This window comes from Ictidomys tridecemlineatus, chromosome 7 (assembly GCF_052094955.1).
Source record: "Ictidomys tridecemlineatus isolate mIctTri1 chromosome 7, mIctTri1.hap1, whole genome shotgun sequence".
Taxonomy (NCBI): domain Eukaryota; kingdom Metazoa; phylum Chordata; class Mammalia; order Rodentia; family Sciuridae; genus Ictidomys; species Ictidomys tridecemlineatus.
This window is the reverse complement of record NC_135483.1, coordinates 24,378,830-24,397,777: the sequence shown is the minus strand read 5'-3', so window position 1 is coordinate 24,397,777 and position 18,948 is coordinate 24,378,830.

Genomic DNA, 18,948 nt, shown 5'->3' with positions numbered 1-18,948 from the left:
TGTAGTATTTTTAGTACTTTTTAGCTTCACACACACACACACACACACACACACACACACACACATTAATAAAATATATGATGGATTTGATTTGTTAGTTTATAAATATTACATAGATTATAAACACGGGATATTTCCTTCTACTTCTTCCACCTCCTTTCTTTTCTAGCAAAAGCCCTAAGACTAAAGCCTCTCCTTTGACTCTTATTGGAAGATGAGGGAAAGAAGGGACTTTTTTTCTTGGCAGAAAAAAGACCTGATCTAATGACAGAATAAGAACAAAAATATCAAGAAAGGACACTATTTGTAGTGTCTATTTTTATAATGGCATTGGCCAAAAAAATATTCAGATGCCCAACCAATCATAGGTAAGTTTGATAAAACCAACTCTTGGCACACCAGTGCTGAGGCAGGGTCAGGGTCTTTCTGATAGATAACAGATAGATGGACACCAAAATGAGATTACCCTTTTAAATATCTATTCAGGGATTTAATTTATTAAAATATATCAACAGGAGCTTTATAAACAGCCAGACTACATTCTTTTGAATTTAGAAAAGTCACATTTTCTCCCTCATTTTTAGTGAAGTATCTGTGTGCTGTGGGCATATGTTACAGTTAACAAGAAGCTATAAAATTGAGAAAAGGTTTTTATAACCCGGCAGTGACCTGCTCAAACTGATATTCCCTTGTTCAAAACAAGGTACTTAATTTCTTCATAATTCCTTCAAAAGATTTTTATATTGTTGTTTAAACCCTGCAATAAATACAGGCTGAGGAGAATTTAGAGAGCACATGAAATTCCCAGAGCTCTAGATATCTGAAGCTTCACAACTTAGAGGTGCAATTCAACAAACCCTGTGTGGACACCCATGTGTTCTGACATATTGAACAGCATTTTCAGTTAATTAAGAAATTATAAATTAACACTCATTATGCAGCTTCTGGGCTATGTCTTTCAGGACTAATTGTGGAATTAATTCATTCCACAAATATTAATTGGGTGCTCCCTAAGTTTTGGAAACCATTCAAGGTTTCTGTGAGAATGCAATAATGATGGCAATAACAATAGTGATCATAAACATGTTTCTACCTTTCTGGAAGTTTAAAATGATGGAGAAAATTAGATAGAACAAAGTCTTCATAATGTTTTGCATAATTTACATATGAACTTTCCAAACCCATCCTTCATTTTCTGTGTTTCTGTTATTTCAAGCATAATATTTTTAACTTTAGACTATTTTCAATTTTATTTCTCTTGATTCTTCCCTTGTATTTTAAGCTTTCATATTTCCATGTAACAAATACTTTCATACTTTCATAAAGATTAATGCATTTACTCAAATTCCACATAACCAATATGTGATGTCAAATTAGTTAGAATGGCAGTATATCTGTCATGTGTCAGTTGATATTGCTACTTGGGTAAAAAGGTTCTTGATATTTAAACATTATTAAAATAGAATAAGCTATATTGCAATATTTTAAATTTTTTTTCCAGAATACTATTTTTGTTAAATCCTTTTCCCAAATTTTTCTACAGAGAATGCTGTTTGTGGTATACTTTCTAGGAATGTTACAATGTACATGTAGATTAAATCTTTAAAATCATTCAGAGAAGGATGTGTATTTTTTTTCCTAAAGAAAAAAAATACACTGGTATTTTCAAAATGTCTTACTATAGGATCCTCTACCTGTGTATCAGCAATAATTTCTTAGTAAGTCACTAACCAGTCAAACATTTTTCTGTTTTTCCAAACTAAAACATACTTCAGGATAATTATAGTGTTAGTGACACATGTTTCTTCCATGAACACTACTAATTGCCTGTAAAAATCTATTCTTGCCACTAAGACAAAATAAAACTCATTGGAAGCATCAATCCTCACACAGGGACTGAATTTCTCAGAGCCAGTAGGCAATTTTTGTCCATATGACTACATTTGTGCTATGTGACTAGGGTTGAGTCAATGTGATTTAAAAGAAAATAATAGGTGAAGTTCTATGTCATCTGTTTAAAGAAGCATTTGTATATCCAATGCATTTTTCTTTGTTTCCTACAGTTTTAAAAGTGACGTAAAGAATTTGGTCTAGAGAACATAATAGAGTTTTTCTAGACTTGGTCTGTGAATGACACTTTGGAAAACTTGCCTTTGATAAATTATTATGAAAGAGAGAAATAAAGATAAATTTAATAATATATCATAATCCTTGCTATAGAAAGTAACATTTCATGTATTCCAGTAATAATATTTAATTTTTAAGTTTCAGCCATTTTGTTTCTCATTTTAACATTAAGCCTAGCCTTTCATTCTCACATGGGGTAGCTTTATTCAAATAAATTATTTTCTTCCTTTTTTTTTTCACACTCATTCCCAGTGTGTCCTTGTCTTACTCCGTCTATTACTTACAGATTCTGATATTACCTTTATAATATTATGTGTATAAATAAAGTATTTTCTTTTTCTACACTACTGAAGCCAGAGTTAGACAGGCAGATAGCCAAGGGTTGGAGCCAGAGAATGAAGGGATTGAAATGTTAATTCCTTCAGAGTCCTTCCTCCACCCCTGCACCAACCTGTTGCTAAGGTAACCTGTCCCAAGGGTTCCCCCCCACCCAAGTTGTTAATTATGCCTCCTTCTTGCCTAGATCCTCCATCTTGGCCCCTCCAGCCCATCTGCTTCCCACCTTTTGGCTACCCCACTGAGCATCTCCTGAATCTAATCAAATAAGCAGGAAGAAGAGAGATAAGGAGCAGGAGTACAAAGGAAGCCCAAGTCACATAAAAAAGGCAGAATACCTTCACTTCTTGGTATATCAGGATAGCAGCTATGGCCCTCTTCTCCCTTCTGGGAAAAGTGTATGTTACCCCTTTTCCAATAAACGCTGCTATATATGCTTGCCTCATGTGCTTCTCTAATGTTATACTTCAACATGTGAGGAAGCAGGGCTCATCACCAGTAACTGATGGTATCACTAAAATAACACTTTAAAAGAATTGGTAAAATTAGGGTTTAAATAATGCAGCTCATAGATGCTATACTCTTCTATTCTGCTCCATAATCCTAAAGCATGCATTGGTCTTATCTTCCTTTAAATACATAATTCAACAAAATTCAAATATTTGATATTCCAATAAAACCTTTTATTACAAAAAGTCTGTAATAATTACTGTAATATTACTAGTTTTCTGCCTTTACCTAGGTCTGTTTGGTAACAAACCTATTCATAGGCCTAACCCTTTTAGTGATATTTTACAAGAGATGGTTATTAAAAATTGTTAACAGCCTTTCTTCAGAATACATAGAACTCTTTCTAATCAATTTCTATCATCTACTCTTCTATATTTCTATTCATCCCAATTTATATTTTGTTTTATTTCAGGGAAAAATGATATCTAAATCCTCCTCATGCAAAATTTGTCTAGAGATTTTCTATGGCACTCAAGTTGGTTTTATTTAGTAATAAGTTAACTATTCTGCAAAATGGCATATGACATTTACTTATTTTGATGATTATAGCATGTAATCACATTAGAATTTGCAAATACAAATTATGAAATTAAGTATTCATGGAAATTTTAGCTAAGGTTATCATTATTGTCATGGGGGTCACTGTGGCTGGCATCATCTTCATTGTTGCCTTCCTTACCAAGGTCATAATCATCATCTATAACAAACTTTTGGGATCATGGTAGTCATTTTTGGCCCAACCTACAATTGCCAGATCATTTCAATCCTCCTGTCACAACTTTCTTCTCCTCTTTTCCTTTGTGTAGTTTATGTTTTTAAGGGTGGCTTTTCCGTGAATGCCACTAACAATTTTTCTTCTCTCCTTTTGCTGAGCTAATTTAGCATGCATCGATGCTGTCACTACTTCTTGCTCTTCTATCCACTGTTCATATGTCTGATTTCAATCAAATCACTCGAATTAGGTTAACCATTGTGAGAACATAAACATAAGTTTAGTGAAAAATACTAATCTTGAAAGTACAGCTTGACAACTTTTTAACCAAAATATACCAATGCAAACACCACCCATACCAAGGTGGAAAACATTTCAGAAGACCATAAGGCTCACGCATATGCCTTCCAAGTATATGTCACCCTTATTTTATCTCATCCAGGAACATCAATGTTTTGGACTTATATTACTTTTTTATTCTTATGATTGCATTTTCAAGTTTTATTTTGAAATAATTGTAGAATCACTTCACAAGATAGAGTTGAAGAGAAATGAACAAGTTCTTTTGCACTGCTTTTTTTTTTCCTTTCTCCAAATTTAACAACTGGCATAACTTAATAGAACATCAAGACCAGAACACTGGTATTAGAGCCTGCAGATTTCACAAGTTAGTTATATATGCATACATTTATATGCATTTGGTGTGTTGTTTCTATAAAATAATGTTTTGTGCACATTCTAGTAATTAGATCACAACAAGACACAGAACTGGGCAACAAGTCTCTACAGTGCTGTTCCTTTATAGCCACATCAATTCACTCTAAGCCCTAAATCCTGGCAAATAATATTCCATACATGATTTCCTTAATTTTGTTATTTAAAAATATTACATAAGTGAAATTATATAGTGCATATACTTTTGAGGTTGGCTTTTTTCTTAAAGAATAATTCCCTTGACATTCACCCAAGTTGCTATGTGTATCATTAGGTTGTTCTTTTTAACTGATGAATAGTATTACATGCTATGGTACAAAAAAAAAAAAATGGTGTAACCATTCACCATTGAAATACTTGGGTAGATTCCACTTATAGAATATGATAACTAAAGCTGCTATTAACATTCATATAAATATCTGTGTAATATAAGTTTTCATTTCTTTGGAGTAAAGGCCCAAATATTTAAATGCTGGATCATATTGTAAGGTCATTTTTTTTATTTTTAAGGAAATGCCAAACTATTTTCTACAGTGGCTATAATATTTTATCTCCTCATTAGTGAAGTATAAGTAATCAAGTTTTTCTGTGTCTTTTCCATCATTAATGTTATTCATATATTTTCTAATTTTAGTGTTCTGATAATATGTGGTCTTAATTTGCATAGGATTGTGGTTTTTACTTTTTACTTTTTTGGGGGGTGGTACTGGGGATTGAACCCAGTGGTGCTTAACCACAGAGTCATATTCTCAGCCCTTTTTATTTTATACCTTGATACAGGGCCTTGATAAGCTGCTTAGGGACTTGCTAAGTTGCTAAGGTTGTCTTAAATTTACAATTCTCCTGTCTTAGCCTCCCAAATTGCTTGGATTACAGGTGTATGCCACTATGCCCTGCTTGAACTCTGGTTTTAGATAGCATTTCCATAACTAGTAAAGATAAAATTACTGCTTTTCTGTCATCTGGGTATTCTTTACAGTAAAATGTATTTTCGTGTATTTGTTGTTTTCTGATTGAATTGTTGTTGCTTTTAATTGGAGGTTTGGAAAGTTTTCTAACATACTCTAGGTACAAAGCAATGTGGTACTTAGAGAATAATGGAGAGATAAATCAATAGAACTGAATAGAGCACTCAAAAATAGATTCACACAAAAACGTCCCACTTGCAAAAGTGCAAAATTTAATTCAATTGAAAAGAGATTTTTTTCAATAAATGGTGATGAAGCAATTGTTATCTGTAATTTTATTATAACGAATCTTGACCCATACCACACACTTGATACAAAAATCAACTCAAAATGGTTTCTGAACTTAAATGTAAATGTTAAGCTACCTAAGAAATAAGAGAAGCACTTTAGAATGTAGGAGAATAGAAAGTCATTCTTATACTTGACAATAAAACATGGTTTCTGGAAGTAAAATTTGATAAATTAGACCTTATGAAAATTGAAGAATTTTGTTCTGTGAAAAACCTTGTTAGGTAGATGAACAGACAAATTAGAGGGAGAAAATATTTCTAACATAAATGATTTTAACATTTTTTAAGGGAAGAAATTGTTTCTATGTCTCTTCCTCACACCTGGTCTATAAAAAAAATGCTAAATATACACTGAACACACAAAAATTGAGAATACCTAGTGAAAGAAAACTTGGGAGGGAATTTGACAAGATATTCTCTTTCTACTTGAGTGTCAAGAAGGGCGAATTGTTTTGGAATGAAAGGAGGAAAGTCAAATTTTGTATTATATAATTCATAAAGTAAAACGCAAGGTTTTTTGAAAGCTCTTATTTTCTGTGGACATCGTTCAACACAATGTTTCTGTGAAAATGATGAGCATTGTTTACATTACCTGGGTGATAGGCTAATTTCCTTGTTGACAAGTGTAATTGATTACAACGGGACTCTTCTTGACAGGGTTTGGTCATCTTGCTTTGCAGAATAAGACTGCCCCATCACAGTGTTGTTTAAAGTCAATAGAACAAAAGTACCAGTCTCCCTGAAAAGTCCTTTTAGGTATAGTCTGGCTATCAAATGTCAATACAGCTGACAAAGTGGCCAGCAAACTGCAAGTACTAGATATCACTTGGTGATTATAAAAATTTACAGCTGTCAGCTAAAATGAGAATGTCTCCCATGAGTGTGAAACTAAAATGTGAGGATTAGCTGAGAAAGCATTCTGCTCTGGCTCCTTCTTTCATGAACCAAGATCACAGAGATGTGAGAATGTCATCCACAAGGTTTAACAAAATGTTCACCAAGATTTAGAGCATAATAATGAATTTTTTGAAAACATCTTTCTTATACAAGACAAAAACGTTAAACTACTTTGAAAGACAGGATGAAGTTGTTAGTTGGCAAAGTAAACTCAGAAAAGACTAGAATGCACCTTTATTGGTACTAGACATTTTAAACAAAATTATTTCAAAGTGATTTTAATTGTTGCTTATGTATTACAGCGATATTAAGGAAACTCCTAAAATTAAAGGTAAGTAGAAGGTAATCAGATTTGAGGTTTTAATTATGCCTAAGAAAGGCCTTGGGCTTTTCAGTAAAGTAGAACCATCACTAAATATTGACCTCATACTTGTACTTCTCTAAAAGGAAATTTTCATGTAGATAAACATATTAACTATTATCAAAAAATTCTAGATGAATTTAATACTTTGTTGCTAGAATTTTATCTGAATATAGATGAGGTGGTGTTTAATAAAAGGAAGTGGCTAATTCAATATGCTATTGAGATCATTAAAAAATACAGAAGCTTCCTAGAAGACAAGTAGACAAAAAAAAAAAAAAAAAAAAAAAACCAGACCAATGACACATGAAGTATGTTTCTGTAGTTAATACATTTCTTTCCCTACCATTTTATTTCCACATATGTGAAATCAATCAATAGTCTCAGTTTATAATTCTTTGTTCCAATAATTATCCCTCCAATTCAACACTTTATTATCTATCTTGGATGTATGTTACCTGAATTTTTCTATTCATAATTTCTTCCCCTATCTTCTGCATTACCAGGTTAACTTTCTACAAAGTATGTTTCTAAGCATAATGTTTATGGACTCACAAACATCTTAAAGTTATTCCCTTCTGACTAAAAGTTAGTCAGAAGGGAATAACTTATTTAGTTTAACATTTAATTTAACATTCAAAGGTTTTGACTCTTTGGTCTCAATTTACCATTGTAGAATTACTTCCTACTCCTTCTCATCAGTTAATTAGTTATCTAATATAATTAGATTTGTCATGTATGCTACCCCTCTTACCAAAGCCTCTTTTCCATGAAATGTTCCCCACTGGCATGTACCATTTTAATTTTAAATCCAGCTCATTAAATTAGAATTGTCATTAAACACTAGAGAAACTACTTCCTATAATAAATATGCTAGGAAAATGTGAAATATACTAGGACATTTGCAATGACTTCTTGAGAAAAGAAAATCTAGTAATAAATTTCATTAAAATTTGAAGAGAAGCATATCAATTGGATAGATTAATGGGCAGCAGGAATTGGTGCTAAAATATGCATATTTCATAGCCTTGAATCTGATCTTGAGGCCATGAGTGAGGAAGGTTAACTAAAGTTATAAAGTGATAGAATATATATTTTAAAATAAAGTACCTTTTGTATTAAATGTGGAAAGCATTCAGTATTTCTCATCTTGATCATAGTGCCTGGTATAAGATGATGAGAAATATCTACAGAATATATTTATTGAATAAAATCCATTTGAAACTGCATGTCAAAATAGTTTAAATCCAATACTGTACAGTATTTTTCAACATTGCAATAGGAGAATGAAATCTAAGTAAACACTCATAACTCTAAAAGCAATAATACTGTGGTTTAAAAAGATTTTAAAGTATGAGATGAAAAGAGAATTTTTGTTTTAGGCATTGAAATAAGCAAGTTCTGCAACTAAAGCATAAAATTTGATAGGAAATATCTCTAAAAATCTCATGGTAAATTAGGAAATGCTGCAATCATCCACCATCTGGTGGTTGTTTCAAAGATGAATTGTACAGGGATCTAGGCATTTCTATTGGGATTTAATGAGTTAGAAGGAATAAGAATGTACAAAGTATTCTTCACAAGAGTTATAGTTAGGTAATGTTCTAATTGCATGAAATAAATGTCATTGATGTGCAGATAAAATAATACCATACAAGTCAACTTTCTTCAGCTTTGTAAGGTGTCTGACCACTATATAATTGATGCCAGATCTAATGTCTGTTTTCTTTCCCTTTCTTTTCTTTCTTTTTTTTTTTTTTTTTTTTTTGTGTGTGTGTGTGTGTGTGAGAAAGAGAGAGAAAGAGAAAGAGAGTTGATTGAGCAGGTGGGATATGCAGGTAAATATTTAAAGACTATGAGATCCAGCTTTTAAAAATCATTGTAAATATTAAGCAGTTATTCTCTAAATATAAGTAAATTTGTTGTGGGAAAAAGATAAAGATGAATTTTCAAGATTGAAAATCTCTCTATGTTAGCACAGTGACCATTTAAGCAAATTTTCATTTATGAAGATTGATATTTTATTCATTTTCCTTTTCTATGCTAGAAAACAATTCCCCATTTTCCCTTTTTAAATAATTAACAAGATAGCAGTAAATCTGACTGTTTGAGTAACCCGAGCCTCTTTAATTTTATGTTTTTTTCAATTGTTAGAATCAGACACTACATTTACCCAGAGAATAAATGGCAAAATTAGCACTGCTTCCTTTCACTGCCTTTGTGAGTTTAGCACTGATTAGATTGAAAAAAAAATTCATGAACTTTTTGAAAAATATGAGACATATTATGATAACTGGAATAAAATATGTTGAGCTTTTACTCCAATCTTGAGTCAAATCATGCCAATTTTCATATTGTTTTACATTTTCCTGAGAAATCAAAGAAACTAGGGATATAGTTATAGCAAAGATAAAAAAATTCCATTTTGTACATCTCTGCTTTAAACAACTTCAGCTTATTTTTAATAAATATAGATATTTAGTTTTAAAGGAAAACAAGAAAATACATGAGTCATAAAAGAAAACAGTTTAATAAAAATAAAAATAATATATTAATAGTTATATTAATATTTGTCTATAAAAAATAAATACTATTTTTAAATAAATGAAAATGGAAAAAATTAACTGTCAATATGTGTTTATGTTTTTATTTTATGATTTATGCCTCATGAGTATTTACTCCTTAAATATTAACATACAGCACAGGGAGCATTCTCTGTCACTTAGCATGTTCTTCCTTTTAAGTAAGTAGGAATGCAATGAACTGTGTTAGTAACCTGGAGGCAAAATATTGTAGTGAGGGTCTAGAATGAAGGTCTAAATTTGGAACAAAAAATGAAAATGCTAGGATAATTTATGTCATAGTGAAAAATGTTATTAAGTTGAGTTTTATTACCTTAGATGAATAATTGGTCAATAAAAATTATTTGGAGCCCGGCCTGGTGTCAAACGCATGTAATCCCAGTAGCTCAGGAGGCTGAGGAAGGAGAATCAGGAGTTCAAAGTCAGCCTCAGCAACTTAGTGACCTGAGTAATTTAGTGAGATCCTGTTTCTAAAATACAAAAAGTGGCTAGAGATGTGGCTTAGTGGTTAAGTATCCCTGGGTTCAATCCTGGTACCAAAAGAGAAAATATATATATATTTTCAAGATAATTTCCCTGTTCTCTCTTACAATACATTGTTATTTCCTTATTATATGATCAAGAGTGTTGATAACACACATGTTTAATTATGATACAAATTCATGTTTTATATTTAAATGGGGAAATCCTATTTCAGTTTGTTCATTTTGTGAATTACATGGAGATGGAATAATCACATTTTACTTTGTATGAATCTTATGACTTACTGAGTATCAATATTTCTACTAACGTATACACACTCAAGACAAATTTCTCTACAATTGCATTTTTCTGATTTTAGATGTAAAGATGAACAGAGTCAGCATAAAGCAATTTTGTGAGATGATAGATAAAAATGGGCATCAACTCATATTTTCTTCTAAAACATGTCATCTCTTTTTGCAAACTCTTTTTCCTTTCCATGTTCACTGTCATGGGGCAGGCTAAAATATTTATTTCAAATCTGGTAGTTTAATATTGAAGTAAAAAAACAATAGAATAACTCCTAGAGAAACCCTTTCAGTTTCCTCTGTAGCCTAAGTTGCAGATTGTTTTATTAATCAATGCAATTGATAAGACTTACCTTGAGAATGAAAGGTCAGGAGAGTGACCTTTAAATTGTTGTTTAGTTTGTATGTATGCAAGAGATACTTATAAGGGTTTCCTAGATGTGTATTTTCCCTTTAATCCTCCTACAGATTTCTCTGTGTTGTAAAGTATGTTAACACTAGAACTTTATGATTATTACTATGTACATTAAGTTTCAGTGATACAACTTTCTTTACCAAACAAATCCTGAGTGTGTGATGCTGATGACAGATGGCCCTAGAAACACTGTCTGTAATCTTACAACTATTCTTATAATAATACTAAGGAATTATTTGCTTTTTCTTCTGTGTTGACCTTAGCACTGATGTTATAAACAATGGTGGATAAAACTGCTGGTGATGTCATACAAGTCATAGTGACCCCAACTATACTTGTCATGGTGTTATTCACTACCAGGCAATTGTTATTTCAAAAATTTACTGAAACAACAAAGTTCTAGGTAAGATTGTACATAATACAATTAAAAAAATAGTAATCAATTTCACTTTTAAATAATTTTTTTGGTATTCTGTAAGAAAATATATACCTGAAAACATTTCTGATGCATCTGTAAAGAGGATGGCCATTTAGAAGAAAATTGCTTATATGGTTATAAGAATTCTGAGCTGAATTTTCCATTTTAAGTGGAATAATATTTTTATTTGAGAAAATAAATAGCAGACAAACTGATTATGTGGGTATTTGGCCAAAAATTTATTTTAAAATATTTATTGATCCCATTGAGAAAAACAAATGGTAATAATTATTTTCAGAAATAAGATTCAAATTTTCAAAAGAATATAGACTTGGGAGAAACTTAATTTCTTTTAAGATTGGAAGACAGAACCTCATACAATGAAGATAAAATGTACAATCTTGAAAATAATGTGGACCACACAGTGAAGATAGTAACCATGAACAGAACATCCACAAATTATGGAATAACATCAAAAGATCAAATCAAAGATTTATTGGGATAGAGAAAGGCACAGAGATAGAATCAAAAGGATGCAAAATCCCTTCAATGAAATAATATCAGGAAATTTCCCAAACATGAAAAATAAATTGGAAAATCAAATACAAAAGACTACTTACAAGACACCAAATGTACAAGCTTACAGCAGATCTACACCAAGGCATATTAAAATGAAATGTCTAGCATACAGAATAATGATAAGATTTTGAAAGCTGCAAGAGAAAAGTTTTAGATTACATACAGGAAGAAACTAATTTGGATCTTAGCAGATTTCCCAACCCATACCCTCAAAGGTAGGAGACCCTTAAATAACATATACCAAACTCTGAAAAAAAAAATAGATGCCAACTAAGAATCTTATATTCAGCAAAATTAAGCTTTAGATTTGATAACTAAATAAGAGCCTTCCATGATAAACAAAAGTTAAAAGAATATAAATCAAAAAAGCCTACACAATGTAACATGCTTGGCAAGATATCCTAAGAGAAGGAAATAAAAATCAACAATGAAAATAAGTATAGAGAGAAACTACACTAAAGGAAAAGCCAATCAAAGAAGAAACCAAGTCAAGCAAAAAACCAAAATGACCAGGAATACAAACCATATTTCAAAAACACTCCTGAATGTGAATGACCTAAACTCAGAAATCAAAAGACATAGACTGGCTGATTGGATATAAAAAAAAAAAAAAAAAAAAAAAACCAAGGATATGCTTCCTTCAAGAGGCTCATCTTATTGGAAAAGACATCCAGAGACTGAAGGTGAAAGGATGGGGAAAAACATGCTATTCAATTCACTGGAATTGCATAAATAAGCAGGGGTTTCCATCCTCATATCAGATAAAGTGGACTTCAAACCAAAGTCAGTCAGAAGGGATAAAGAAGGACATTTCATTCTGCTTAAGGGAATCATGCATCAACAAGACATAACAATTGTAAATATTTATGCCCCAAACAATGGAGCATTTATGTATATCAAACAAATACTTCTAAATTTCAAGAATCAAATAGACCACAAGACAATAATATTGAGTAACTTTAACACATCTCTCACCCCACTAGATAGGTCTTGCTAATAAAAACTAAACAAAGGAACTATAGAACTCAATAATACAATCAATAATTTATACTTAGACATATATAGAACATTTCATCCATTAACAAGCAAATACACCTTTTTTTCCTCAGCAGCACATGGATCTTTCTCTAAAATAGACAGGTAGATTAATGATACAGAATAGAAAATGGTATAGAGACAAACTCACATAAATATAGTTATCTCATACTTGACCAAGGTGCTGAAAACATACATTGGCCAAAAGGTAGCCTCTTCAACAAATTGTTCTGGGAAAACTGGAAATCCATATGCAACAAATTGTAATTAAACCATTATCTCTCTCCTTGAACAAAACTCAAGTCACAGTGGATCAAGGACCTAGGAATTTGACCAGACACTCTGGGCTTAAATAGAAGACAAAGTAGGCCTAAATCTTCATCATGTTGGATTAGGTCCTGACTTCCTTAACAGGACTCCTAAAGTATAGGAAATAAAATTTAAAAAAATAATAATAATAAATGAGATGGATTCAAAATAAAAAGTTTCTTCTCAGCAGAGTAAATAATCAACAATGTGAAGAAAGAACCCATAGAGTGGGAGAACATTTTGCTTCATGCACATCATATCTATCGAGCACTAATTTCCAGGATATATAAAGAGCTCAAAACACTCAAGACCAAAAGAATAAATTATCCAATCAATACATGGACTAAGGAAATGAAAAGACACTTCACAGAAGAAGAGACATAATCAATCAACAAATATACGAAAAAATGTTTACCTTCAGTAGTAATTAGAGAAATGCAAATCAAAACTACTTTAAGACTCCATCCATCTCACTCCATTCAGAATGGCAATTATCAAGAATACAAGCAAAAATAAGTGTTGGCGAGAATGAGGGGGGAAAGGTGCACTTATACATTGCTGGTGGCACTGAAAATTGGTGCAACCACTCTGAAAAGCAGAATGGAGATTTCTTAAAAAACTTAGAATGGACTCACCTTTTGACCCAGCTATCCCACTCCTCCATTAAAGGACTTAAAATTGGCATACTATAGTAATACAGCCACATCAATGTTCATAGCAACTCAATTCAAAATAGCTAAACTGTGGAACCAAACTAGATGCCCTTCAATAAATGAATGGATAAAAAAACTGTGATTGATACACACACACACACACACACACACACACACAATGGAATATATTACTCAGACTTAAAAGAGAATAAGATTATGGCATTTACATGTAAATGGATGGAGTTGGGAAATTTGATTGGGCAAAGGGGGGACATGGGGGTAGGAAAGAGGGTGGAATGAGATGGACATCATTACCCTAGGTACATGTATGACTGCACATATGGTGCAATTCTACATCATATACTACCAGAGAATTGAAAACTGTGCTCCATTTTGCACAATAAACCAAAATGCATTCTCTTGTCATGTGTAACTAATTAGAACACCAAAAAAAAAAAAAAAAAAGGAACATGGATGAACCTAGAAGACCTTATCTAAGTAAAGAAGCCAGTCACCAGAGGACAATTGCTCTATGATTCCACATTCATGAGGTATCTAAAATGACCAAATGCATAGAATTAGAGAATAGACTGGTATTTTGGGGGATCAGGGGAATTGTTGCTTATTAGGTATAAATATTCAGGTATACAAAATATTTAAGTCCTTAGGTGCAATATATCATTTCTAGTTAACAGTATAGCATTTTGTACTTGAATATATGCTGAGGATCTCATGTGTGTATATTTGTGCGTGTGTGCATGCTTGCATGCGTGTTTAAATCTATTTCAGTTTTAGGGGCAGAGAGCTGTCAACTTGAAATCAAATGTATCACAAACTGGTAATATTGTAAGACTTCGTTTGTGGGTTTTTGTTGTTGTTGTTGTTGGTGGTGGTGGTGGTTTTTTTTGGTATCAGGCATTGAACTCAGGGGCACTCGACCACTGAGCCACATCCCCAGCCCTATTTTGTATTTTATTTAGAGACAGGGTCTCACTGAGGTGCTTAGTGCCTCTGTTGCAGAGGATGGCTTTGAACTCACAATTCTCCTGTCTCAGCCTACCAAACTGTTGGGATTACAAGCGTGCACCACCATGCCAGGCTACTTCATTTGTTTTAATGATTAAAAAAAAAGGTTACACATTAACCAGTTACTCTTTTTCTGTAATTCTCCCTAAAAGAGGATTAGAATAAATCAATAACAATTTGAAAAAAAGAAAGAAAGAAAGAACACAAAAAAGCAAAAAAATAGTATTTAAAATATTATCATTTCTTAGATAATTTAAGGATAATAGAGAAATATAACTATGTTCAAAAAGAAGATAAGTAATTCAAATCAGTTATGGAAATATAAGTGTGCTAGGGAGATCTAACTTATAGAATAAAATTAAATAATTAAATAATACTGCATGTAAAATTTTCCAAATTTGAAGAACAAAAGTACAAAAATAACCTTGTCACAAGTATCAGGATGTCTCCTTATGTAGAAAATAAAATTAAACCATCTGCAAAATACATGTAGATCAAGAAAAATCTCATAAAGCATATTTCAAACCCTGTAAAATTTTCCTATCTAAAACTACATCGCAATCAAATCTATTGTAGTTTATCTTGAGTGCTCTAAATATAATTGTCTATCTTTGTTAAGATTTATTATAAAATTTCTTTTATGTCTATAGTTACATTAAGTGTCAACTCTAAGCCTAATACTCTTTGAAAGACTCAGATCATCTGAAAAGCAAGCATATTTATATAATATATTCTGATTAACCTTGCTGCAACAAGTTCATGGGATTCTGAGAGCAAAGATGATGATAATGATGCCACTGATATTTGCTGAGGGTCTGTTGTGCATGGACACAGTGGTGTCAAGTATTTCATGTATTATTTCCAAATTTACAACAGTTCTCTATTTATAGATTGAAATGACTAAACAGGGCACATCTTTTCTGCAATGGTGGTTTCTGGAAGAAACTCTTCAAGGGGAAGATTATTAACTGCATAGTGTTCTAGTCTATGCCCAAGCCAAGCCAAGAGGCCATTTTGTAACATTTGTACTATCTTGAAATTTATAATAACTTGACAAGCTTTATCCCAACAGCTGTATCTCTATCTGAAAACAGCCTTTTAACCACCCACAAGTAGATAAAAGGATGGGGAAAAAACACCTTATCAGGCTCCTCAGCTGGCTCCTGCCTCTTAAAATCCTAATTGGGCTAATCTTGTCTTTTAATATTTGTTATAGGTCACCTTCCTTTTTTTTATCCAAAATAAAACAAAACTCCCGGATAATAAATTTTGCAAAACCAGTAGAGAAAACATAATTTCTTACCTTTTAAAAATCTTTACCTGTATTTTCCTGAGTTCAGGCTCAGAGTTTTGACTCTGAAATCCATTTAGGTGGGAAAAATTAAAACATACCAAAGTCCTTATGCAAATAATGTTCATTTAAGACAAAAGCAACCTTTGGAATTTAGAAAAAGAAAATGAGAAAGATGATAAGATATTTAGATTTTGTTTTGCTTTGTTTTCTATCTGGGTTCACTCAGCTCACCAATTTAGGCAGCTAATATATGCCAGAGCAATCGTATCAACAATTCATGTTTGATAGGGGCTCTTTTGATGTAGTACAAAGCTTCATGTACATTGTCTTTTTCTTTTTTTAAGGAGAATACAGTTTTCTCAACAGCAGATTCCATAATATAACTATTTCATGCATTTTTCTCCTATGAAACTAAATAGAGTTATAGGAAAAGTAACAGATTAATAAATGATGTGGCTTCCAATTAAAATTAGAATTTCTGATGCCATTTAATTCAGAGTAAATAAGAAATAAATAATAAACCTTAGTATATATTAAGCACTATGCATAAAGTATACAAAAATAAAAGAACAGTTTTTATTTTTAAATTGTAAAGCTGAAGTCAACATGGAAGCAAACTTAATCTTTAAATTTTGCTTGACAATTAATTTGTAAACTCAAAAATAGTTACTATATCTTCACTTATATTTTATTAATCTCAACTATGTAATTTATAGGTATTGGGAATACAAGCATAAGAGCTAATAACTAAAAAAGAGACACTGCCTTGAACTAATTGTTTTTCACTGGGAAGTGTCCCACGGGAAAAGGTTTCTTACAAAATTTGAAACTGTGTGTGTTTGTGTGTGTGTGTGTGTGTGCGTGTGTGTGTGTGTGTGTGTGAGTGATCTATTTTCTAAAGTGAAACTGGCCTCCCTACCAAATATGTGTTGCCAATTCTTGGGTGTTTTGTTCCACTATATGGCTATAGATTCTCAAGTGGATTTCTGAGCTGTCAAATCATGGATAGCTGTCAAATTGTTGCTATTTTTGTGGGGAAGGAAGACTGAGATCTCTTGTTCTGACATCTTGCTGATATCATTCCTCAATTCATTGACTTTTCATTGTCATTAGAATCAGAAAATTCAAACATTCTCTGTCAATCACCTGACCCTGTACTTCTCAGATCATTGCTGACCTTTTCCACAGGTATAGCCGTAGGCTTTCATTGGCTTGCTCACTCATAGAAAACTCTTCTCCACCTTTGATTGCAGTTGCTGGGACACTCTTCCTTCACTGCTTGGATCAGTTTCTTCTTTTATTCCTATCTGATTGTAATACTGATGTTTTTATCTTCAGACAATTTAGAAGGGGACTTGTCTGGCATATATGAAGGTCAAGAGATTATTCCCATTATACTCTAAAAACTCTAAATTAATTGCTTTATTCAAAACTCAAAAACCTGATTAAAATTCCTTAGTAGTTTCCTTTTTGCCTCAGATAAAGAATATTCTAAGATATACTCCCTCTCCCACTTCATCTTGTATTCATCTGTGTTAGTCTACCTACTCTTCTATTCTAATTTTTTCTCCATTCTTCCAGTGCTCAAATTGAATCTAGAAGTAGTTTGTAAACAAGTAACAATAGGCACTTTTTAATTAAGTTTTCTGTGAGGCAATATTCTAAATTCAGTAGCACATTTTTGAAAAGTCCCATTTACTAACTGAAACAATAATATGTTGGTACTGCTACTAACTTCATGCACAAAATGAGTAAACTGGAACCCAGACAATTTAAGTCACTTGGAGGATTCATACAACACATAAGTGTAGAAGCTCTTGAAAAAGGGGGCATGGATTAGTACATTCCAGGTTGAGCAATCACATCAGAAAAGACAAGGGTAGTGGCACATGCCTATAATCCCAGCAACTTGGAAGGGTGAGGCAGGAATACCCCAAGTTTGAGGCCAACCTCAGTAACTTAGCAAGGACCTATCTCAAAAAAAAAAAAAAAGTGCTGGGGTGTAGCTCAGTGGTTTAGCATCCCTGGATTCAATACAAACAAATGTCAGAACACACACACACACACACACACACACAAAAAAAAACAAAGATGGTTCAGGGAACATAGTCAAAATGACATAGCATTTGATTTACTATGGTTGAGTAAAACAGGGTCCATTGAATCATTACTCACTAATAATGCTAAAAATATGTATATTTTTACTTCATTATAGATTCTGTCTTCCAAATATTCATTTTCTTCTTAAAAACACAAATATCTAAAGCAATAACTATTTAATATCTCTTTGTTTCCATTCTATATTTGTTTTATGTATATTTAATAATACTGTTCATATGATTTTCTTTACTTAAAAATGCATGTCCTAAAATATTTAAAGATTGCAGAGAAGCCTTTTGCAAAAAATCCTAGAACCAAGAAAATGGAAAATTAATTCTTAGTCATCACTATTGTCCCTGTTTCTAATAACTCTTTCAACTCTTAATAGTAATGCCAAATTTTTGCTTTGGGACCATTCTTTTATAAGTGAGATAATATTAATAAATAAAAGCATCACTGATAACCTTTTTAAATATTTTGAGGATTAAATTATTTATACATAAATGAATGTATCAGTAAGTGAAATTCAGTGTACAATTTAACTATGTAGTTATGATGAAAACACATTCTAAGAATTGTTCTAAAAATAGGCTTGGGTTATAAATTTTTTTTTGTCAACAAGAAATGTTATTAATTAAAACAATAATGAATATAAATGAATGAAATAAAATTAGTAGTTTTCAGTATATGACTATAAGGACACACTGTGAAAAACAATTATATATATGAAATGAGTAATGATTCCAAAATAGTTCATTGTATAGAAGTATAAATAAAATCTACATAAAGCAACTGAAAAATTTCAGGATATATATAGACATGTTGATATCTATATTTATATACATATATATA